Raw genomic sequence first — 21,435 nt, 5'->3', positions numbered from 1 at the left:
CTCTCTCTCTCTCTCCCCTCCCCTCTTTTCCACCCATCTCTCCTCTCCTCCCCCTTTTTCTCTGCTCACCCCAACCGGTCGAGGCAGATGACCGCCCACATTGAGTCTTGGTTCTAGAGGTTTCTCTCTGTTAATGAGGGAGTTTTTCCTCCACAGTCTCCAAAGTGCTGCTCATTGTGGGAACTGTTGGGTTTCTCTATATTAATACGATTTTAAGGTCTTGACCTTCTATGCAAAGTGCCTTGAGATAATGTTTATTATGATTTGGCGCTATACAAATAAAATTGAATTGAATCAGGGCTTAACAATCGGGGGAATCCTCTCCTGCTTAAATTTTCTTTGTGAATATTAACTTTTCCTTGTTCGTATATTCTCTGACTCACTACACTGCTTTAATCATAGTCCACACACGTTCCCTTATTTCTTGACTATTGTTCAACTTCTCAGTGTTTTTTCATTTGTTAAGATATTGCTTTATGCACACCATACTGTACCCATCGGGATTTAAAACACTTTAAAAAACAAACAGGATAGTGACAGAAATATAGAAAATAACAATATCTTGCATGACCGCTGGGAAAACACTAAACTTCAACAGCTTCTCATAACCCTCATCAGTTGATGTAACACATGACAAGTGGGCTTATTGGGACTGACGTGTCCTGGCAACTCAGAGCCAGAGGGTGGGTGAGGAGAATCTCACCCCCGAGTTGAGTCGCACACCACTGAAAATATTCTTGGAAGAATTAACAAAAACATTTGCAAACTTCCAGCGTCAAGATAACATTTACCTTCAATAACCTTCCCCTGCCAGGTTTGATAGCGATCACTATCAGCGGCAGGTTATTACATTCATGAAGCGTGTCAGCCATCAGCTCTTCTTGAAGTACGAGCAAGGAATATGGTTTTCTCTATCTTTTAGCGATCATTTTAGTTGCAAGGAGAAACCAAGTTTTCAGAGAGCGAGGTGACAGATTAAGGTTGTTTGATAAGACCCACAAATGTGCTTTCAAAATACAGACAGCTAGACTGAATGAGGCAGTCGGAAGGGTGCTCTGTTTCTGTATCTGTCCCTCAGAACGCCAGATTACAAACTGCAAGGTTACATTGTCATGAGAAACATGGGAGATGTTCGACGAAAAAGACTCACTCTGGATGGTAATGACCTGTTTGACAAACTGAAAGCGAAGCCTCATTAGCTTCAGCTGAACTTCCCAATTTATTTTTACATTAAATGAGGGTTGTAGATTCTGCAGAGAATCCCTATTACCTTGATCAGACCCGGTATCGAAGGGGAATTCCTGCGATGGCACCAATCAAAAACCGCTAAGAGTCTGGTAACATGTCACGTTTTGCATCATTGTAAAGTCAATGATCCAAATTGTACCTGCCATGTGTAGCTCATTTTTAAATTAGCAAGTTTTAGCATTTCATTCATCTTAAAACATGGTTTACATTACACGCCATTTGAATATCAGCATTTAGCTGAACGTCCTGCTGTGCCTAATGTTTCATAGTGCTTTTTGAATATGGGATTAGCACCCCCCCCCCATTATTTTAGGGGGTTCCATTAAAAATGTTACAGTTCTTTCGTTGCACGTGAACAACTGAGTGCAACACCATGAAAAGCTTTGAAGACTGGGTGCTGTTATCCAATTACACTCATTAGCACAGAACGGCTGGGAACTCAGTCTTCCATCGATCTCTGACAGAACAGAGACCCTTTTATTTTAAATAATCCAGCGAACAACACAGGCCAAAATGTACCCAAAACTTATTTTATCCCATCATTATTTTCTTCCAATTTACATGTGTTACCATGGTCTCTAAATGAGTCTCGCTTGAACTAGAATTAAAGGTACAGTGTGTCGAATTTTGTGATATGTAGTGTTGAAGTTGCATGTTGCAGCTGAACACCCCTCACCTCACCCTCTCCTTCCAAACATGAAAAAGAACCTGTGGTAGCTTCAGTTGTCATAAAAACTCAAAAGGTGTTTAGTTTGTCCAGTCTGGACTTTTGTAAAAAACATGGCGGCCTCCGTAGAGAGGGTCCCCTCGATGTAAATATAAAGTATTTAAATATAAAGGGCCTTTTCTGGGGTAAAGAAAACTACAATTCATACAATTTAGATGAAATTAACTATTGAAAACACATAAACAATATTCTACATTAAATTTCTGCCTGTATGTCTTTGGATTGTCTGAGAAAACCTTATGCAAATTCAAGTCTGAAATGCCGTGATAACAATTCGGTCTCCTCCTCTTCTTGACTAATGCTGATTAAACGGTTTAATCAGTGTTTATATCTCATTTCTTTTTATGCAAACAAAGTACTACTCAATGTAATTCTTGATTATAATACATGTGTCATTTATGTCCTATACTGCACAACTACCGAAAATAAAGACTGTATGCCTTCATGCGGTCGGCTGCTGCAGCACTAATCTAATATTATATCTTAGTGTTAATCCTTCATGCTCTGACAACTCATCAACAAATCCATGGAGCACCCTGAACGTGCTGTACAGCCAGCAGTGTATAATTAAGGCAACACTAATGCTTTGCATTTAATGACCTCAGCTTTCACTTGACTGTCCAGAGTCACATTTAGAGCAATGCATTAAGGATTCATTATGTAGTCACTCTATATTATATACGCGAGCATCCTATTTGTGCAGTTCCATTCTTGGATTGTGGAAACAACAAAAGTCTGCATCCACAATAGATAATAGAGTACTGCAGTGCAGTGGTGGCAACAAAGAATATGAAAAGCATGCGAGGGGTTCTATGTAATAACGCCATTTCATAATGATGTAATTCATATGGTGTTATATTTGTTTAAACTATATAAGCAAAAGATTTTGTCTGCATTGTTATTGGTGGTGGGATGCAGAGATACCTCGAAAAAAAAAAAAATTTTAAACTGTTATTTTCTGACTTCATTTCATTTTCTTTATAACGCCACTTCATAAGAATCATTTTCTGGTCGTTATAAGCTTTTGCGTTGTCTCCCTCGCCTTGTCGATTGCGGAGATATCCTGCGAAGCATTTTTCACACATTCCACATTTTTTGTTGACCTTGATCTCGATCCGCTCCAAAAGTGAATCCTCTCGAGATTCTCTCCCGAGTATTTTCAGTGGAAATCCATCCATCCATTGTTATTTTGCGCACACACTAAATGTGTAATGGAGTGTTATGTGCTACCACAATTAGCGCTCAACAGTTGTGGGGTTTTTGTTCTGTGGTTCTGAAGGTTGCACCACCTCAATATTATAGGTAAAAAGACAACATGAATAGTTATTACACATAATTAATTATGTGATGAATTGAATTATTGATGTATTGATGTAGATTGGGGTAGGGCTGGACAAGCATTGTTGCTTCTGTCGACTCCTTTTGGACATCATTTGTGTATTTATGTTTCTCATTGCAAGGCTGTTTATTATTTATTGTTGTTTTGTTCTTTATTTCTACTTATATGTTGGGTTTTTTCAATGTTTGAAATGAATCAACTAATCAACACAAATCTCCCTGAGCAAATAAACGCTTCAAGCTGAAACTTGAAAATGATGGTCGTATTTATTAAACACAGATTCTGGTTTCCTTTAAAGGCAAGGCCGCTTAGCGTGAATGCTACGCTCAGAGTGAATCAGGCACATATTTGTGCATGGATTACTTAAAACCCACACAATGAAGTGGTTACAAAGAGACACAGAGGCAAAATGCCACAAAGATAAACCACATAACCAAAGACGGACGAAATGACTTTAAACGGATGCAGAACAAGTTAAACGCAACCCTCCTCAAAAAGCTGCTAAACCAAAAATACACAAAACAAAAGAGATAGACGATGATGAGACAGAAACCCCTCCACGAAACAATCACAAAGAGACACTAAATGATCCAATAGTGCCGGCACAGGGGCCCGATGACCTTTGGACTAAAGCCCTAAATCCTCAAGGCACCATAGCGACTTTTCTAACAGGCTGCTTCACCACGTGGTATGGTACCTGCCCCATCATGCACCGCGAGGCACCGGGGAGTGTGGCGCCCAGCAGTGTCGCAGGGAGTCCCTGAGGACCATGAAGGACACATCACCCCCCCCAAAACAGCCTGCTCTCCCTGCTGGCCTCTGGTCGGAGATACCTGACTCCCTGGATTCGCACCACCAGACTGAGGAATAGCTTTTCCAGTCCAATAAATACATATATATATATATCATGTGTGTGTTAGACTGGTGAGAATTTAATGATTTCAATTCTGTGTGACTCAGATGAATAATTACCTTTTTTGCCTCTTTTATTTTCCATCACGGCCCTACCCACTTAACCAATAATAGTATGCACTTGTGACAAGACAATTAATCTCACTGATAAAAGACGCAGCGATGAGGATCTGACTTTGTAATTTCTAATTACTGGAGTGTAAATATGTGAAGTAATGTTACAAGACTGATCCATTTCTCTGCGGGAAGGCTAATGAGGCCAACGTACATCAGGCTGACTTTGACTGCTGATCACTCTACAGTATCCTGGTAAGCTGTGGGAATCAAACACAATGACATCAGCCCCTCGTCAACATGCCTGCAGATAAACAGTATCCTCCTCCGATCAGTAAACTGGCAACCGGAGAATTGTCAGCCCGAAATGTTCTCTTTGTCTGGCATCGTGTGAATAGATTGCTTTACATAACGCTCTGTTATCGCTAAAATGGAATTCACATGAAGGGGAATATAATTTGCAAATATCAACAAGTCCCCTCCAAGGCACAGACAGAAGGGAGCCAAGACTGAGCTCTGCCACCACGCAACACTTCTGGAGCTGTTCCATTGCCAATGAATGAGCTGGCAGACACAGTATCCAAGGTGATTTTGTGGGATCTGTGCACATTCTCTGCTTCGCACTTACCAGCTGCACCGAAATTCGAATGCGATAGCTCGGACAAATAGTAACAGTTTTCAGACTAAGTACTCTGTTTCGGTGGAGCGTATGTCGCAGCATGGATGAAAGGAATGGTGCAAAACTTGGAAAGGATCACTTTTCTTTTCCAGAGAGCTCTGTTTGCTAAGTTCATGGTCAGGTCATGGTAAGTTAAGCTTGGCATAAATACTGAAAGCGGAAATAGATGAAATGAAAGCAAAAAATAAATAAGGACACATTATGCACAGAACTGAACTAATAACTGTGCTGAGACTCAGTTTCCCAGAATGCTCTCCCCCCTTCCCTGTGTGTGTGTGTGTGACCCCAAATTGCTCCTTTTCATGGAGAGAGTGCTGCACATACTGTAGATGCGCTGCATGAATGGAAGAATGTAAAACTGCACAGTTAAGAGCTTCGAGAGGTCATCAGGACTAGAAAAGCTTTGTATAAATACAATAATTCAGACATCCTGTGTCTTTTGGTGCTTGAATACGAGGAGGCTTGACTTGAGTTGTACATCTCTTAATGTGAACGTCTGTGACGTAACTGAGAGAACTCCTGATGCTCTTCAATTTTGGTGAACTCCCCCCTCTGGACAAGCGATTCATGTATTTCAGCCGCGGTGCTGACAGAAGGCTTTCACCACCCATAAGGAGACCTTGAACTTAGCCAGGTATCCAGGGTGATACAGCCTGACATTCTTTTATTGATGTCAAAACAGGAGAGGTCTGAGGTGCCACCATTTTTCAAAAGTATTTCAAACTGCTCGCCCTCTCCGCTGGAGCTCCATTGATTGTCAAGGGGCTGCACTTCATTGCCTACTTTCCCCCAGAATCAACAATCAACATCTTTTTTTTTTTTGCAGTGGAAGGATATCACCCTGACATAAAGCTGTCCGGTTCTCCACATCTGTTGTCTGTAACCTTCACGTTTCGTGGCCGATCCAAACCAAACAGTGATTGAAGAGCAGAGAACCGACTGAATGATGGCAGAGTAGCGTTTCACAGGTTGTGGAGGTTCAAGCAGGGCTTCGTGGGCTTTTGTCCACAACCAGCCTCCATGTGTATTTCCTATTCCTCTTGTCAAGGTGGAAGGGAGTGTGTGGGTGACTTTGTTGTCATTACATCTAACGGCAATCCAATTTGCAAACTGAAGAAGAAGATGTGGGAGTTGACCAGTCTTTCAAAGTACTTTATTGCTATGGGTGTGAGTGCTGCTGGGCCGTCTTCATTTGATGAGAATGGTGGGAGGATCTGGGATTGATGGTTGACTTTTTGAAGCAGATGTGTGAGGGAGAGGTGGAAGATGGTGCTTAAGACTGGGGATGGTTGGTTATCTTCCCGCAACTCCTACTTAATTATGGTTTTGTCACCCTGTCAAAGCATTTTTTTTTGTACTCAGCGGGTGGTGATTGTCGCCGAACCTTGAATAGAAGAAGTTGAGTTAATTAGCCGTGGTGTTACTGGCATTATTTATAGTGGGGGTTGGGCTCTGCAGTCTAATTGTTTTCATGCACTGCCATGGACATCTGGCGTCTGACAGATCAAAATCAATTCAATGCGTTTTCGAAGAGTCAATCTGAAGCGGAAGAGAAACTCACTCTACGCATCACATGGGATGTTATATAATGTTTTTAGATATATAACGCCAGAGATAAATGATTGAAATCTTTGAAATAACATTGTTATCTTGTCTCACATGATCAGGTGAAAGTATGTGGCTGGAACCGTATATGGTAAATGTGTGAAACTGAGGTTGTAGTTGAAAGCCGTTATGCTGATGAAACAGTATGTTGATTAGCATTACCATAAGCATTGTGCCTATGTGTCAGCCCTTTATCTGGATCTCTCCTCATCTCACATGTGCTCACATATACATTTTTTAATAAAGTCAAATCCCTGATGAAGCTGTCCCCATTAATGTTTCTTCTTCGTCAGACAAATACCTCTGTGCTGTGCCGGTTTGGCTGACCAATGGTGTCATTTTAATCAACAGTCAGCCTCAGTGTTGCAGTTCACTCTCAAACGGTCAGGGGTTACAGTCAGGGTCTCAAATCTAAATTTGCAGACACAAAAAAGGCTGTGGAATGTCAGTGATAATGCTAATTTAGTAATATCCTATCATTACTGCAGGTGGATGTAAAATACATGCTCCGACACATGAGTTAATCTAATAAAACATCTTTAAAATAATTGGCAGAAAAAGATCACCTGGCAGTATCTTTGCTGAATGTGGAATTTGAATTGGGTCATTTTTAACAGATAAGAATACTTTATTTTTTGAACTTTGGACAGAATCCAGCTAGCAGTTGTCCTCTGTGTCTAGTCTTTATGCTAAGCTAGGCTTACTACACCCTGATTCCAGTTCTATACGATTCTGTACACATATGCATTTTATTATCTCACCCTCAAAAGGAGAAAAAGAAGTATTTTTAGAGAATGTCGAACTTTTTTTTCCCCGCATATATATTTACTTTTGTCCAAAAAGACATACAGCTGAGGGACAACACTAAAACTTCAATTCAGTTAGTTCCAAGTGCTAAATTTGTTCAATAAGGAAATCGGGTAAAGAATGGCACAGAGTGTGTTAATAGAGAAAAGATGAGTTTTTAAAAGGCATAGTTTACCCAAAAATCTAACTTAAAAAGTCCACAAAACACTTTAGGAGTCTCAAAAGTAAACTTTGTAGCAGCTGTGTCTGATACAATTGTAGTAACTGGCAACCAAGACTTCAGACGTAATTAAACAACAGAGGAAACACAACATGCCATGTGTCCGTAAGACTAGCGGACGTTAGAACGTCCGACGGTTAAGATTTTGACTTTGCAGACATTAGTGAGTAAAGAGTCGACAAAGAGTCTCGTCTGAGTGCATTCTAAGGCTAAACCAAATAAAACTAACATGATGGTGTCTTCTTTTAACATCAATCTCATCTCATCCACGGACTCCGTTGACGTTTGAAGGGGTTCCTGTGAGTTTCTTGCTTTAAACACGATGCCTAGCGCTGGCTTGAGGCCTTGTTAGTCACACCCAATTAGTCACACATTATTCCCAGATTTCCACAGGGTTCCATTCACACAAATGATTTTAGTCTGTCCGGAAACCAGAGGGTGTAGTGATTTCCAAACACACTCTGCGGCGCTAAAGGAAGCCACTTACATTTACTTTGAAGGCCGGTGTTTCTGTAAATAACACAGAGTGTGTGAAGGGCTACGGTGTGTCCCGTACAGATATGAATATTTTATTGGGCTGTTCAGGGGTCAGTGCACGTCAGCCGTGACAGCCACATAAATCAAGCAGGGTATCAAGCAGCAAGATGTTCCTGAGGTGCAGCAGACTGTTAATGCGGAGCAACTGTGACCCTTTCCGCTGGTGACACAAACACACAACAGGAATTCAGAAAATGGGCCTCATTTATCAAGATATTTATGTGTTTATATCTGTATGAAATGAAAGAACTAAACCAGCGAAAACGTTTTCAACCGGTACTGCGAGCCATAACGAAAACTGAATAGAGAGAAACTCTATTACAACAATAATAACCACCTACCTTTAACCAAAGTCCTTTTCTCTTTTCTTACAACCAGGTTTTTATTTTATTTTTTATGACCATGACCACTGCCACTTCGAATTCCTTGTTTAATATTAAATAGAGCTTCCTCTGAGTTACTGGACCGATTACTTTGAGGCAAACCTGACAGTATAATGCTGCATTATCACCCTCATACACAGCAAAAGATTACTGAAGAATGTCCAATTGCCAAATGGTTAAATCACATACCACAAAATATTAATGTCTCCATATCTGGCTTGCATGGCATAGTCTTCTCTCTCTGCCCCTTGGTTCCTGTCTCTCTCTATGCTTTCAAATATTAAATAACAGACAATTCTGGGGGACAAAAATCTTTGGAGAGGACATTTTCCAATTAAGGGTTTTCGCAACACAGATTCATGTCTGCTTATTAAAATAACACAGATCTTTAACTAAAATATATTTATTTAAATTATCATGTGTGGTATGTTTGTTGTGATGACCTTTTTTTTTAAGTCAAATAAAAATATATATTACCATTAATTCTGCATATGACTATTTTGTTTGTGATTTGGCTTAACGTGTGTATTCTTGTATGCTGGTCGCGTTGCTGTTTAATTAATCCTTCTTGGACTCAGGAGGTGAAGAGGAGGCAGAAAAGATCTTGATCTCAACAAGACAAGCTGATTAATTGAAGTTACTATAATTGCTAAATGACAGGAATACATCTAAAAAACGCATTCTGTCATGCACCTTCATGATAACAAATAAAATTGAATTTTATATATTTGCTCTTCAATCTTTACTCAGAAACCGATAATAACAAAGGGACACCATGTTTGTAAAATGTTTCACTGGGTGAAACTGTAACAGATTCAAACACCACCCTGGGACGCCTTTGGCTCAGGAGATCGAGTGGGTTGTCCACTTACCAGAAGGATCGATTCCCCCCCCTGTGCCAAAGTGTCCTTGGGCAAGATACCCAAGTCTGATCCTGTGTCAGCTATGCCAGCAGTGGGAATGATGTGTGATAGAGAAAGTATGCCAACCATATACCATTACCTGATTTTGGACAGTTTATCAATTTTTTTCTAGCAGATCCTGTCAAGCAATATAAGACATCTCAATGAAGGTATACGGCCTAAAGATTGATTTTGAAAAATGAAGCCAAAATATCATACACATGCCACCATCTTGTCCTGGTGATGTCATTTAGAGCTGGAATCTGTGCAGTACAGATGGTGATGCGTTATCGAGGTCCTGCCAATACACCCGCCTGAACGAAAGAGTAAATCTCAGCTATCAATCATGACATCTCAGCCTTTTTTATTGCATTCAGTTACTAATAGAAACCCCAAAATCAAAATATAGAATTATATACATATATATCAGTGTGATTAGTACAACGTAAAATAAATCAGTATTTGACTGCTGTGTATAATAGCCTTATATACTAGCCTCAACAAGTTTTTCCTTTATTTTTACACCTGTAACTGCAGTATTTATATTACAAGTGAACGCTATGCTTTGTGAGTAAACACACTGCTTTCAATTTCATTCTTTTTGTGGACTTCAGATCCTTTTTTGGGATTTGTCCTTCTGTTGTTTCGACTTTTGATATGTCTTTGATTCGAATGTGTCTTGGATTAATATTTGAATTGATGGAAATTTTGATATCCGGTTTGGTTATAATGCTCTTTTCATGTTCAGACTTTGGTTTTAGATTTTTGGTTTTATGTCTCTATTTGCATTTTGGATTTTTTAGTTCTTATTTTACTTAGAGGCGTCTTTCCTCTTACTTTACTCTCTGTCTTTGTCTGTTTGTTTTCCCAGTCCTGTGATTGTCTGCAACTGCCTTATGTGTCACAACTGTCTCCTTTGTCTATATAGTCTCTGTGCTCCCATTGTCAGTCTGTTAATATTTCCCATTGCTTCAATTTTCCTGGCTTGAACCTTCCGCTTCGAGTTGTGTGATCAGTTTCTGTGCTTGTCTGCCACCAGCCTGTGTTATTACATTCCACCCCATACCCACAATGCCATTTGGCCTGCAACAAACCAAACGTGACATTCCTGCCGCTCCAGTTAAACACTCCATGTTGCACATTCAGTAACACAGGTCATGTAATATTCATGGGTAATTCAGTGATTTGCCATTATCTAACATACATTGGAGGTAGGGGAGCTTTTCAGGAAATGTAATTTATTTTTTTGCCAATCGTGATATGGTTTGCATTCTTTATAGCATGCATTGTATACATAAACGTTTGTATACCTACTACAAAAATAATGTCATACAAATTCAAAAGAGCGATTATTTTTTATGGACTTAAACTTGCTTTCTGTTTCTCCTGAAAATAAATTATATCGATATTGTTTGCAATATATTTCTTCTTACTTTAAAAACATTACAAAACATAAAACCCTTTTATTGAAGCAGTGCGTTAGTTCATGCAAGACACGGACTCATGTGCTTAGCTGTCACTCATCTCCCCAATCGAAGCCCATTCTCTCAACAAAGGGGTCAATTTAATTACGACCTCCTCCTCACTGATCCCTGCTCAGCTCCACTGCCACTCATGCTCTGCTGCTGGCAACCTGCCTCCACTCCTCCAGCTTCCACCTTTTAGCACCGAGTCCAAACACGGTTGTGGTAAATGGTATTCATCTTGAACAAAATGTATCTGCCCTGCTACGCCCACTGGGGGTTATTGCATGTGTTCCCTGTTTTATTTTAGCATGCTGCTTGGCTAATCCAGGGAACATCCGAAGAATAGAGCCATCTGCATCCAGCTGAACTGTGTACAATAAATGGTTAAATCATGACACAGTGTCCCTGACTGAGCTGGTTTTATTGTTAGGGCCGTGTAATGTATAGTATGGAATTGCCACTAAAAACATAGTTTTAAAATATTTAAATTGATCCCTCTGTCCTATGAGTGGCATACGTGGGGATAACGTCAAGCAAATAACACATAATGCAAATTATCAACTCATGGGAACGTCGCTCACTGAAAAGCTCATGTTTTAAATGTGAACACAGAGTAATAGAGAAGAACCGGGGTTGAATTGATGTTTTGTGGTAAAAACCAGATTTCATGCAACAGTGTATTAATTAAAAAGATGTACGTGAAGTGAAGTAAAAGCCCAAATACACAGATTTTCATTCGAAATTCTCAACAGTGGAACAACAACAAGTCGTTCACTGCACAGCTTCAAAGCGCTCTCAGTAAACACGGCAAGCTTTTGTGCATTCTGTCTCTAAATGGATCTCTGCATCCAAACTTGAGGCTGCTGAAAACTGGGTCTCCTAGGGTTACATTTGTTTAGCACTTGAACAGAATCACAATGTCATTTTGCTCAACTTTAGGGAGGATTTCACAAATTTGCCCAATCTAATTATGTATAGTCTGGTGCAAATAACAGAAGATGAGGTACAGCTGCTGATGATTCTCGTATAAAACTGAAGACAACAAAGATAATGAAGGTTGAAATTATGCAGACTAAAACTATCAAAATATAGAGGATTTACTGCAGCGATAGAGACGCCTAACAGTTTCACAGCATATTCTGCAGCACACTTAGCATTCTCGAGGCAGAAATCCATCAATGTTTCAATTCAAGCTCCAACAATGAAACAAAAAGTGAGCCACTGCAAAGGCTAATTTGTGCAACAGAAACCACACCATATCACATTGCATGAGTTTGAAGAAAATGTAAGGATTGTAAAAGAGTAAAAACAAACCCATGGGTCCTGGCACGGCCCCTGAAACCGTCCATCTCAATTAATTTAGACCAAATCTGTAGATTCCCCTTAGAACAATCATTTGCTGCATTAGGTCTTAAAAGGCAGGTGGAAGTCTACCCCCCAACCCTCTCCTTACCTCTCAAGTGATCGGTGATCTTGATTTAAATCAATGTATGTGGTAATTTGAAATTACCACTGTGTGTCTGTTCAAAATAAAACATTGTCCCATGTTCCAAAGGAGCCTTCTGCAGTCAGTGCAACCAATTTTATCCTGATACCATTTGTGTTGGGTTCAATTGCCAGTAATAATGATGCAATTATGTATTTATAGGTATCCACAAGGTCCACATGAGTGATGGGAACCTCAGCCAACCTCCGGTCCTCACAATCATTAATCATGTCCTTCAAGGAGCCAATCACAACCTGGTACAGCGTTTATTAGCTCAAGATTCTTTTGTATGCCACCCTAAGATCAGCTAATTAGACACATTGTCAGCATAGACAAGGGAAATGTCATGTCCAGCAGCCATGCAAAGGTATGTGATGTGTGCTGGCTGGACAAAGCACTTGTTGCTGTGGTCTTTCAATGTCTGTGTTTAATTGGTCATTTGTCTCCTGGTTTCAATGCACTCATCATCATCAGAGTTGATTAAGGGGTCAGCGGCACAAGCCTGTCCAGGATTTCATCGAAAGAACCCTCATCCTGTTCGAGGGTGTTTGTCATTGATGGATTGGGGTATAGAGCTTTATTGTAGCCTTCTGTTTCGCCTTAATCACCATTGCTGCCCTCTCCTCAATTGAAAGCTCTGTATGCAACTGGTGGATGCATCTGTTCAGCCACGTGAGCAGATAATTGCAGCCACTAACTGGACAGGGTGCTTAAGAGAGACTGAGGAGAATCCTACTCGTCCTTATTGAACACACCCTGCATGATTTTAAGGTACTTGTGGCAGGAGGGGGAGTTGGTTTATCTTAATACAAGGGTAAGTAATCAGTTAAGGAGTAAAATGCTCAAGAAGGTAACACAGGTTCAAAAATAAACTATGAAAATGAACATTAGTACAAGAATAATCTATAAATCTATAAAATGTACATACTAATTCAAAATTAAACAGGCTTTTCAACTCTACATGGACACTAACCTAAATTTATGGCACCTAAAATGCCCAATAGCCAATCAACCGGCAGTGCTTGGCTTACCGTGGATGAAACCTGAGTAAGCTTAGGGATCAGTGAAGGGGACACCACGTACGGGGAGACCCAACACTCCTGTCCAGCAAAAGAAAGAAACACACAAATAATAAAACTCAAGTGGCATGGAGGCGCTCTACATTGATCCAGCAAGGAAACAATCTAGTAGGCTGGGAGGGGGAAGAAGAAATCCCTTTCTTCTACATCTTGTGCGAGCTTTTATATACAGGGCAAACTGCCATTGTCAGTAATCCTTTAAATGTACCATATCATAACATTTAAAAGTAACTTGTAGATGCTAAATCCCACAGATCAAAACACTAAACTTCACATAAACACACTTCTTCTTGTAATCAACCTGCTAATTGAAAATGTAGATGCTTATAAATGAGTGCCGTAATTAGCCGAGCATTATCATCAGTGAGGGGAAGACTCTTCATAAACACTTCAGTCTCAAGTGCTTACAGCCTCCCTCTGGGTAATTTGGTTCCTCACGGTAAAATTAGAATGGGAGGGATTTTGCTCAGCACTATATTTACTGTCTTCTCTGTCAACCTCATCACCGCCATCATATTACCGGGAACACATTCATTGAAGTTTATCAGGTTAATTAGGCCTCTGATAATTTTAGTTCCCTCAAATTTTGAAGCACAGCCTGATGAGACCTTACTTCGACATTTAAGAGTTGCCAAGCCGTCTCATAAACACATTTGAATGAACCGCCCTTGACTTGGAAGTACATTTCTTTCAGGGAATCAGAAAGATGGAGGAGGAGGAAACTTGGTGGTGGTGAAACAATCTGCGTTAAAGGACAGCTCAGAGCTGCTGTGAAGCAAGGTTCGCAAGGAATGGTTCGAAACTTTGCAAGTTGTTATGTATATCGTCCAATGTAGCTCAGGGAAAAAGAGGGTCATCAGTGGTTCGATACCTGGCTCCTCCAGTCCTCCTGCCAAAGTGTCCTTGTGCAAGATACTGAACCCCAAATTGCCCTCGATGGCTGTGTCAACGACGTATGAATGATGTGTAATAGAAAAAGGTGCTGCCTTTAGTAGTGCTATATCCATCCATCTATTATCTATACCGCATATCCTTTAAGGGTAGCTGGAGCCATTTATAAACAGGAAGTCATTAAACAAGAAGCAAAACAATGACAGTCTTTAGAGACATTTTGTTGACCCTGAAGATAATATATGCATAGCTTGACTAGCTACAGTAAATTTCAACTTAAGGTCAAAAGACTGACAGAGTGGTGGACTTACGGTGAAGACCCTCTGGAAGTGAACAAATCACACAATACCTCAACTTGCGCCTCGACAACCCAGCTCTGCTCTGTCCTCGAGATGGATTTGTCTTGTTCCACAATGGTACAAATAAGACTGCACAGCAAAAATCATGTCTGTGTGCCCACATGCACAATAAGAGGCCCATGGAAACGCAACACCTCAAAAGGTGAGAGCCATTACTTTAACAACACCACAGTGCTTTTTATCCTAGAACAAGGTCATATGGCTTCTGCCAAAAAGGTGTTTTTGCAGATGCATGTTTCAGGAAGAAATCGTGTTGCTTTCTGTGTTTTGAAATAAAACGAAATGTCTTTCTCACAGTGCGTAAGGACAGCTGTCCGTACGCCGCACTCTGCTTTACTTTGTTCCCCCGAGGTGAAAGGCATTGATTTTGGTTGCTGAATTTGCATTTCATATCACCTCTCCTCATTTAAAATGGTGATTGCTGATATCTCGCCCAGGACAAATGGTCGGCTGGGGAATTGCTGAGGGCGATACTGATCAGCCACAGAGAGTTAACGAGCTTATCATCACAATGTAAATAGAATTGTGTGTGTGTGTGTGTGTGTGTGTGTGTGTGTGTACATTGATTGCTTTAGGGCCCGTCCCTCCTCTGGAAGTGTCACAGTCAGTAATGAAAGGATAAACTGGAGGAGAATTACAAATGACTGTATCATCTGTGAATGTGACAGTGCTGGTGTGAAAGGATGATCATCCTTGGATGCTTGTCACACTGTAAGAACACTAGATTCATCAGCTGGGCCTCAGCTAGGGTCGTAATAACAGAATAAACTTGATATTGATCCCACTCTACTAAATAAAAGTATTAATTTTCCAAGCACATATTTATATATATATATATATATATATATATATATTGTTGAGTCAATCCTCGGCATAATCAAAAATAGGAATAAGCATAAAGATAATAAACAGCTAAAATTTTAGAGTAATGTTTCATCAATCGTTTTATAAACTTGAAGTAAAGTGTGAAGCAGCAGAAATGAGAGTCAGCCTCTCCAAATACACGAAGGCGCTACTGTCACCGTTTGTCTCTCTGCTCCACCACGTCCAACTTTGTCTTTGTTGCTCTTTGGATCTTCAAGTCCAGTCCTGGTCTCCCTGTGTGGATCCACATCTCATCGCCTGCCCTGCACTGCCCCTCAGCCTCGTTCAGCCCATTGCTTCTGCAGCCCCGGAGACGCCTCACCTGTTCCTAACCTTTCCAAACTACGATACTCCTCTCTGACAAAGGACTTCATTGAAACTTAGAAAAAGAAACTGAAGACAATAAATCATTTCCTGCCATAACATATGTGATACACCTGAGACTATGGGAACAGGATTGGTGTTTTTAATTGAGTAGTAAACTCATTTATTTGTTCAACTTTTAGATTTTATTGTAATTAAAGTAAATATAGCAGTAGGAATCTGTTATGGCAATTTCAATGGTTCAGATCTGTTTTGTTAACTTATTTATTCTCTTTCACATGGCTTCCACCATCTTTTTTATGCCCCTCTTACTAAGGATGACAGTACACAGAGTAAGTACAGACAAAGATTGCTTGAATCCACCACTTTGTATTGTAGGTCAGAGCTCCCTTTTCTCTATTTCAGTAACTGTGGGTGCAAAGGTTGAGCAAAGAAGACAAACAGATAACAACTGGAAGAAGGCACAAAAGTGTCTCTGCTGGAATCCACTCTGGTGTTCATGGAGAAAGAAAGAGACAAAACAAGGGTGAGATGAGACAAGCCAAGGCTTAGATCACTCTGTTTGCATCCATAGACTCAACGGATGGGGTTCTCTGGTTCTGCTTTTCTTCACATTTATCCTACAGATCCATAGGCGCCTCCATAACTCATCCTCTGTGGTGTCCCCCAAGGTTCCATACTTGGTCCAACCCTCTTTTCCATCTACCTGCTTCCACAAAGTCACATTATTCAAAAACCCAACATATCTTTTCACTGTTACGCAGATGATACAACATCTTGTTAGCGACTTGGTCATTTGGCATCTTTAGTTAAAACAAAAAAAAAAATGCAAAAAAACTTGGAATCATATTCGATTCCCATCGGAAATTTGACAAATTAATCAAGTTGAAAAACTCCAGACTCCAAACTCAGTACTTCCAACCTGGAGAAAGGCATCCATGCCCTCATATCCTCACGCCTTGATTACCGCAACTCGTTATATTTTGGCATCGCTCAGTCTTCATTATCCCGTCTCCAACTGGTTCAAAATGCAGCAGCGAGAGTCTTAACAAGGTCAAAACAAGAGGGAACACTTTACACCCATTTTTGCCTCGCTCCGCTGGTTGCCTGTCAGCTGCAGGATTGATTTTAAAATGATTATGTTTGTGTACAAGGTACCAAATTGTCTCGCTCCATCCCACATCTCAGGGCTCCTGACCCAGGACCATGATCTGAGCAGAGACTTCCTAGTTGCCTGTTTTGATTGTTGTTATCATTATTATTGCTATGACTGCTTATCAGTTATCACTTTGTAAAACACTTTGGATCAACAATGTTGTGTCTAAAGTGCTATACAAATAAGTTGAAGTCTCCCTGATGCATCCAGTATTGACACTTAATAGTTCTGCCCAAGGATTCATACATATCATTTTTTCCCCTCACAGATTTTTTTTTGTCACTTTCTTTAACATCGATAGGGAGTTAGCCTTGTTGCAAGAATGCAGTCGACCCAGCTGCAAACTAAATGAACCGCATCCGTTGGAACTGCGTCTGATCTGTTTCGAGAAGCTCTGAAGTGAGGGCACAGTCAAAAAAAAAAAATGCTAATGCTGACGGAAATCAGGGGTCAAAGTTGAACTCCACCTAAAGCCGGGCAGTTTCGACAGAGGAGCGGAACATTTTATTTGACCCCTTGCACAGATCATGTTATTGCATGGAATTCCAGGCAATACAGAGGAAGTGGATGGAGAGGAGTATGAAACACAAATGAATAAAGAGAAATAAATAATAGGCCCGATCAAGGTTGTCAGCCTGTGAGCTCTTTTCATAAAAAAATCTCACTGTGTCATGGGGGTTATTATTTGTGACTATATGCTGCAGAGAAATCAGGCCTATAGTTCAGTTTTTCTACATATCTCCAAACACAATGCAGCTGGTCGCTCCCTCTCCAAACATCTTGACCCTGTCAATAGTCCTCATTTTATAATATATTTCTCCAACATTGACATTGTGACCTGCTGCCCTACCTGACTGTGAGATGCTTGTCTCAGCTCTGGGATCCCCTAGTATGTTATTCTACTAATATACACAGAATATATGATATTTAATCAATCGATACAATGTTATTTGTTTCGCCCATATTCACAAATCACAGTTTGTGTAATTGGGCTTGTTACGGAAGAGGTGGCAACATAAAACTAGATGTTTTTGGTCAATGAAAGTTGGTTTTAAACTTGGTTTTTCAGACTTAATTAAAGGTACAGTGTGTAGAATTTTGTGATATCTAGTGTTGAAGTTGCATGTTGCAGCTGAACACCCCTCACCCTCTCCTCTCCTCCTCATCCATTTATTGGTGACCTCTTAATAAAGAGCACACACCAGGTTCAGTAAAGTGAACCTGCTGCAACAACGACATCATGACAACTCTCCGATGAATGTGTTGGTCGTAAAGCATCTGGGTAGTAAAGCATAATTTAAGTCTGCTGGTCTTTACTTGTGCACTTGAGGTTTACCCTCTGTTCTCAACTCTGTTCAGCTGAACCCCTCTGAGTTCTACTCAATCAACCTTCTTCAAGTCATGATGACTGAGGTTTCTATTGCTGTTTACACATACTTAAAGGTGCAGTGTGTAGAATTTTGTGATATCTAGTGTTGAAGTTGCATGTTGCAGCTGAACACCCCTCGCCTCACCCTCTCCTTCCAAACATGAAAAAGAACCTGTGGTAGCTTTAATTGTCATAAAAACTCAAAAGGTGTTTAGTTTGTCCAGTCTGGACTAATGTAAAAAACATGGCGGCCTCCGTAGAGAGGGTCCCCTTGATGTAAATATAAAGTATTTAAATATAAAGGGTCTTTTCTGGGGTAAAGAAAACTACAATTCATACAATTTAGATGAAACAAACTAATGAAAACATCATGAGGATTATTCTACATTACATTTCTGCCAATAGATCCCTTTCACCTAAATCTTACACACTGGACCTTTAAGGACAATACAGGTAACATAAACAAACAGAAAAGTAGGTGACCGTGTGCAATTTCAAATAAGCAAACCAAAAACAAAAGGCAATGCTCATTAAACAAAACAACTAGTTCAAATCAAAAAGACATAAGTTCCCTAATAGCAATTCTGATCAACATCTTAATAACAAATGTGATCTCACTAGAGTTCGTTGGCGAGCTGTTCACACATGACATGCATCGGCCCTGACTGAACCAGCTGGACAGAATTCATACCGCCTCTGGCCTAATTGCTTCCGGGTGATTGGAGATTCCAGGTTGATGCCGCTCTAATCAGGTTCTGTGTCTTTCCTACATGCCAGGAAGGAAGAGGAGCATCTGCCAGGCTCCACTGGATACAGGGAGAGACACACAATGCACTCTTACTGGGCCAGGGGGCGCTACGGCCCCAGCAGGGCTAAACAAGGTGCTACATCCTCTGCCCTTCACCCTCAGCAAGCAAAACTAAAAATCCCTTTTAAGGGGAATAAAGCCACCTGTAACTGAGGACATCAGCAAAATAAGAATATTTACAACATTTATTAGAAGAAACAGTTTGCAATATAATGGAAATTAAAGGAATTGAGGAGTTATTGTCAGTAATGGTAGAGTATGTGAGCAGGCATATTGCATATCAAGCAGTCTCCACGATCAGATGCCACCATAATTGCAGGCAAAGGTAAGTTATAAGAGAATTAAGGGGAGTTTAAGAGCATGGAATTAATTTAGTAGCGTCTTCATCAGTTCTGCATTTAATCAAGTAATCTGTTTTATCTATACCACACTGACTGTTGATGTCTGCATTGTGATGAAAAGCCGGCGCAAGGCATCTCAGTGTAATAATTAGGCCGCAAACATAAAGCATCGAACACGAGCGTGTCTGATTCTAACTGTAGCAGCGTCTCTGCCGCAGTCCTACTCCAGAGGGAGACGTGAAAACTAACTAACGGGGTTTCTAAGCTGTGATTTTTTTTTTTTACCACCCCGCTATTTATATCTACAGACACAGTGTTTCAGTCAGACAGCAAAGTGTCGCTCTGGGCTAGCTTCATAGCAATCTCCTGCTACTTCCACCAGACTGTCATCTTTTTGTTGCTGCGTTGATTTGTGGGATTGGAAGACATCATCAGGCTACTCTTTTCTTGAGCTATTTCCTCTGCACTCATGCTGGAACAAAACAAAAATACTCATCTTGTCAGAGATGCTACATTAATTATATATCTATATATCTATAGATATATACTGTATATATATATACGTTTCTTTGTTGTATCAGGAAACTGCACTTTCCTTTAGTGCTCCTCAAGTAAGACACAAAGTTGTTGCTCCTGTTTATTGCTCCAAGCTCCCAGTCAGTCTGACCAATTCCCTAAACTACACAATTTGGCACAAAGCACACTCAACAGGACTCAAAGCCTCCTTTTCACACTCACCCGGCACCCAATTAGACCTGAAAGCCAAAGGCTCATTAGATAGTCCAGGTTACAGGGTTCTCTTAAGCCCTTGACATCTCTGTCACACTAACAAGACAAACTCTGTTACCACAGAGCTTCCAATTATTCAGAAAAATGTGGCAGTGCTGGTAACAATACAGTGAATAGCCTCTTGTCAGTAATTTGCAGTGGCCCATCAAGTGGATAATGGAAATGTAAGAAACTGAATTTTGACTTCATAAAAACTTTTGTTATTTATAAGAGGAGCGCCTTTAGGTGTATAGATATTGTCAGAAACAATCATATTACTTCATCCATATATGCCGACCACTCCACAGCTATAACCATGTGAAAGTTGATTTTTTTTTGTGTGTGTGTTTGATTGAATACAACCCTTAACATTTCTGTGGATACACTGAGAGAATTTAGTTTTCTCTCTGTGTTTGCACTGAAGTGCCAACAGAGTGGCGTTGCTCCGAAATAATTCCATTATCGGCACACGGTGATGATGCACGGGTCAATTCCAAACCCGGGCATTTGTAAATAACGTATTATTCCACTGGCTGTGATTAGAGTCAACCTTCTCTGTCACACAGATGCACCAAAGGGTTCAGGTCCACTTGTCCTGGTTGTCAATAATCTGCAACTCCTGCATTTTCAATCTGCATTGATACATTAACCTAAATTCCTCACATCTCTGCAGACAGACAATCATTTATTATGCATCAGGTGTTAAAGACAGGAAATGGTGTGCGTGTGTGGAGGAGAGACAAAGAGAGACGGCTGGCTGTTGTTGCAGTGCGGCCAAGTGTGTGGGTGTTATGCTTCCTTGCAAATAGTTATCCTCCGTGGCTTCTAGATGCCTACGTTTCCACACTTGGACATCACACACCGGAACGAAGCACAGCCTCATGGGTTTGAAGACAGCATTAAAAATAACCATGACCATGCACATCAGCACAGTCTGCTATCTTTTGCTTCATAACAACCAACGAGACCATCAAAGTAGTTCCATGATTATTTTCCGAAGCCTCTTTCTATCCCCATCTAGGGTCAGGTTAAATCATCTTTATCTCTGAAAACTCACGGAATATTCTGTGCATATATTATTATTAATGTTTTTATAGATGTATAGATTAAT

The sequence above is a fragment of the Paralichthys olivaceus genome, chromosome 24 (assembly GCF_024713975.1).
Source record: "Paralichthys olivaceus isolate ysfri-2021 chromosome 24, ASM2471397v2, whole genome shotgun sequence".
NCBI lineage: Eukaryota > Metazoa > Chordata > Actinopteri > Pleuronectiformes > Paralichthyidae > Paralichthys > Paralichthys olivaceus.
The sequence above is the reverse complement of the archived record's forward strand: the minus strand, read 5'-3'. Positions refer to the sequence as shown.